Below are 5153 nucleotides of genomic sequence, written 5' to 3'. Positions count from 1 at the left end.
TCACTGACTGTGTGTGTGTGATATATTGACACAAAAACATCTACAACTTACTACAAGGAGTGGAGGGGTCCACCCCCACCGTTTACATGAGTGGGATGTCCCAAACACACAGCTGCTTCGCTGTTGGCTTGTTGGAAAATATGTTAATTCAATGTTGAATTATCATCACAAAGGTTGCATGTTTGGTTGAGGTCGACAACTGATGGTGGATCAACTATAAAACAACCATTCAATTCTAGCCAATTAACTAATGTTGAAATTGTGTCATTGAATCAATGTTGTTTTGTGGTTGACATCAAATAAATGAAATGCCAACGTCGAATCCAGTGTGTTTCAGCACTGGTCCTCCAGGCCCTACAAGTTTTAGGCATTTCCCTAATTCAACACACATGATATTAATTGACGTCTGATTAACGGGGTTTTGCTGAACTGAAAAAACGCAGGTCAGTTTGATTGACGTCAAGGTTTGGGGAAGAACTACCCAGATAGCACACGATGTTAATTTAATGTTGAATTATGATCACAAAGGCTGCATGTATGGTTCAGGTCAATGACAGAAGCTGGATCAACCATCAAACAACCATTCAATTCTAGCCAATTAACATTCATTGATTGAAATGCCACATCGAATCCAGTGTTTTTCAGCACTGGCACCAGGCACACTGCCCTGCAAGTTTTAGTCATTTCCCTAATTCAGCACACATGATTTTAATTAACATTTGATTAACAAGGTTTTGCTGAACTGAAAGCATGCAGGTCAGTTTGCCTTGAGGATAAGGTTTGGGGAAAAACTAGTAATCAAAGTGTTCAGGTGTTTTTTGCACCCATCACCACCGCCTGCCATTCAAACGCCCAACCCCCTTCCCTCCACCCGTCAAAAACACACACACACCTCTTTCCCCCCACCTGGGCCCATCTACCCCTCAATCGGGTGAAACAACTTTAATTTTAAGTGAGGGTTTTTCATTTTTCACATTTTAAAAGACTGTTTTGGCTAGTGGCCTTTATTTGATAGTTAATTGACAGGAAGGTGGGTAATGAGAGAAGGGGGGTAATGCAGCAAAGGTTGCCAAGGTCAGGAATTGAACCTGTGACAGCTGCGTTGAGGACTGAGGCCTTGATTGTGGTTTGTGCTTAACCCCTGCGCCACCACAGCACAACCCCTTTTAGGTGAGGGTTAATCACGTTTTAACTTAAGCACTATGTGTTGACAACACTGAGTTGTGATTCCGTTCTGTACCCAGATTCACTAGCGGAACAAGTCAGCGTTGGGCCAGGGGGCGGGGCTAATTACCGGACCCCTAACGAATCACCAGGCCCCGTTTATCGCCTGCGCTACCAGAAACTGTTGAGCGAGGGGGGGGGGAGGTTGGTCTGCGTTTTTTGTTTGATCTTTACCCAGGAAACACATCGGCTAAACCATGAGTGAAACGGTAACTGGGACTGACTAGTATATATTCCATTGAGGGAAAGTAACTTTAACATTAAATAGACCTTTCTCAACAGGCAGTAGACTTTCTCAGTCTATAATCAGATATTTAAGCGACTTGAAACCGCACCCCCAGCCCCACCCCCCCCTAGCTCTGCGCCTGCCCAGATTGCACATGATAGCAATTCAACATTGAATTAACGTCTTTTGCCAACAAGCCAACAGCGAAGTGGCTGTGTGTTTGGGACATCCCACTCATGTAAATGGTGGGGGTGGACCGCTCCACTCCTTGTAGTAAGTTGTAGATGTTTTTGTGTCAATATATCACACACAAATGGTCAGTAGGACTTTTTTATGAAAAAGAAAGAAAATGTACAGAAATGAATCTTCACCAACTATCCTTTACAGAGGTTAATTTAGAATGTAATACCCCCCACTCACTAATAAAATGCTCTGACCCAGAGCTCTGATGAGGAGGAGAGGAGGGGAAGGGGTGTGGCAAAACAGCTGACATTGATTCAACATTGATTCAACATTGATCAGTCGTTGATCAGACATTAGCATTTCATTCATTAGATTTCAACCACAAAACAACATTGACTCAATGACACAGTTTCAACATTGGTTACTTGGCTGGAGGTGGATGGTTGTTTGATGGTTGATCAACCGTCAGTTGTTGACCTCAACCAAAAATCAACCATTCTAACTATAATTCAACGTTTATTTACCGTTGTGTGCAATCTGGGCAGTTTGTTGCATCCCTCATCACCTCCTCATCTCCCCCTACTCCCTCCCAAACCTCCCCCACCCAGCCGCTCCTCCCAACCTTCTCCTCTTTACCCCCTCTCATCCCTTCTTCCCTCCCCCTCCTTGAGCTCTGGGTCAGAACATTTTATTACTAGGTGGGGGTTAATCATGTTTCAAATTAAGCACTACATGTTGAGAACAGTGGGTTGTGATTCCTTTCTGTACATTTTCTTACTTGTCTGTAAATATTATTACTGACTGTGCATAATGTGTTGACACAAAAACATCTACAAGTCTGTACTAGGAGTTGTACAGTCCACCTCCCCAATTTTACACTTGTGGTTTGTCCCAACCAAAAAGCCACTTTGCTGCTGGCTTGTTTGCTACCGGCTTCTGAATTGAATTCTCCGCTGAGCACTTTTATGGTAAGTTTTTCAATATTACTTTGATCTTAAATGTGTTTATTGAAAAATAAGGGCATTGTTTTGTGCCCATAGTAATCCTGGTTATTTTGGGGCAAAACGGATATTTTTAATAATTGAGGTCATGTCTCCTTTTGTATTATTTTCATCCTACCCACCACTCCAGGCCTAAGTATGAAATCCTGCGAGATTTTGTGGGATTTGAGTTTTTAAAATAGGGTGGGGCCTATTGTTTGGTCTGGGAGAACATGTGGTGGACAAGGAAGTGTAAGGCTGGCTGGTCCAGGTGGGCTTTAAATTGTTGTGATAGTAATCACTTGTTTTTAACTTTTTATTATGATATGCTTAGGGTCGTGCTTAAATGAGCCTCTGTACCAGAACAGCTGAGTTGGATGATTACATGACCGTCTGCAGCCATCAAGAAGTGCAGAAGGTTGTTAATCATCCACAGATTCAATCCAGGTGAGGCAGAAGGGAAACACTTAACATGTAAGGCAGGTGAAACACTGAACTAAACCTGCTAATGACTGATTCAGTCTGTTGATCCTTGGATTGGTAAGTGGTTAAATTGAACTGGACTATTGTTACTTGTGTGGGATCTTTATTAGCATATAGACACTTTTTAAGGAATTTAATCAACTTGGAAATATTTGTAGTTGATGGAAGATTGAACCAGCTATTTGATGGAAGTTTATTCTGTATAAATTATAATTTTTCCAACTACACTATAAATCACCTTTTGTTCGATTTATTTGTCTCTGGTGTGTTAAATAAACCTGATCCTCCCTGAGTTTTATTGTTAGGTTTTCTGATAAACAGCCCTTTATTTTAAATATTGATTTAATATCAATATCATAAATCCTACACTATACTGCAGCTTGATGGGTAAATGCAGTTGTATATGTAAACATTAAGATAAATATTAATGAAAGATTAAGATATTAATTTAACAGTAAGTGTACATGGGGAACTATATGGTTTGTATTTGTTCTCAGACCTGTAACCAGTACACTGTTTAATATTTCATTGTGTTTCAGAACTTTTCAAATGTTTATCATATTTCTAACTGGCACCTTCCTCACTTTTATTTTTTTCAGCTGTTGCTCTGCAGTTTGACCGAAAGCTGACTCTTGAGGACTGTAGCAAAATTGTCAAGAAGTGGCTTCATTATGCGCCAGAATGAGAGGAAGACATCACAAGGAATCAAAGTGACGCCAACCAGAGTCAAACTGGGGTTACCACAACTTGTACTGTTTCCCTACTTCATACAGTACAAAGCTTAACTTCATGGACTCTGTTCTTCTGTGTACAACATACTGTTGTTTTGACAGTCAAAAAGGAATCAAATATGTTTAAAGATCTGTCTCTCTTTTCTTAAATAAAATGTTAAATCAAACCCATGTTGTCATTTTTAAACTTTTGTACACAGTTTACGCATCATCTGCCAATAATACAGTGTTTAACACCAGTGAAGAAACTTTTAGTGGCATGTTATGATGTAGACCTATCAGATGTAAAATGTACATAAATCCTTAGCTTTCATTCAATATAAAAACAACCCAAATCTGCATGTACATCCACAGTCAAATGAGTGTTGAATCAACATTGATTCAATGTAGAATTAACACAAATCTGCATGCAGATCCACGTTCAGCTGATGGTTGAATGAACGTTGATTCCTAACTGATTCAATGTAGAATCAACACAGATATGCATGCAGATCCATAGTCAAATGAGTGTTGAATCAACATTGATTCAATGTAGAATCAACACAAATATGCATGCAGATCCACGTTCAGATGATGGTTGAATCACCATTGATTCCTAACTTATTCAATGTAGAATCAACACAAATATGCATGCAGATCCACAGTCAAATTAGTGTTGAATCAACATTGATTCAATGTAGAATCAACACAAATATGCATGCAGATCCACGTTCAGATGATGGTTGACTCAACATTGATATAATGTAGAATCAACATTGATTCATAACTGATTCAATGTACTATCAACACAAATATGCATACAAGTTGACATACAGATGATGGTTGAATCAACATTGATATAATGTCAGTAATGGTTGAAACCCTAACGTTGATTCAACATACAAGTCACCGACCACTTTCAATGTTGTTTCAATGTCAGCGTTCAACGTTGATTCAATGTTTCTGGCTGACATTGATTCAATGTTGTTTCAATCATTCTGTGCTATCTGGGCATTGTTAACTGCATGACCTGGTAGGCTGGTCTACCAGTCAAACCTCTCTTATGGCAGAGCAGGAGAGGAATGTGGGTGATTTTTAGACCTTTGTCGAAGTAAATAAGATTGGTGAATAAGATCAGCTTCACACTTGAGTATCAATTGAAATTAAGGAAATAAGTGATAAGGATATTTCTATTCTATTCTATTCTATTCTATTCTATTAGACTTTCTCTACAGGGTAACTGGGCTCTGCTTTAGAGATAATGGGGGAAACACAGAGTTCCTGTCCTGCTCCCCTAAACTGAAATAAGTCAACCTAAGTAATTCATTCATCCAGTCAGAATGCCTT

General features: G+C 39.5%; 1 long non-coding RNA gene across 1 annotated transcript; it reads left to right on the top strand.

The window, feature by feature from the left end:
- The first annotated feature begins 2040 nt into the window (after window positions 1-2040).
- On the top strand, window positions 2041-3994 carry LOC148154845 (uncharacterized). Its single transcript, XR_015765895.1, has 2 exons — window positions 2041-3060; window positions 3696-3994. It is a non-coding gene; the product is annotated as an uncharacterized LOC148154845 (long non-coding RNA).
- The last annotated feature ends 1159 nt before the right edge of the window (window positions 3995-5153 follow it).

This window comes from Poecilia mexicana, unplaced genomic scaffold, assembly GCF_051168715.1.
Source record: "Poecilia mexicana isolate PSO_F unplaced genomic scaffold, ASM5116871v1 scaffold_17, whole genome shotgun sequence".
Taxonomy (NCBI): Eukaryota; Metazoa; Chordata; class Actinopteri; order Cyprinodontiformes; family Poeciliidae; genus Poecilia; species Poecilia mexicana.
The sequence above is the reverse complement of the archived record's forward strand: the minus strand, read 5'-3'. Positions and strand labels throughout refer to the sequence as shown.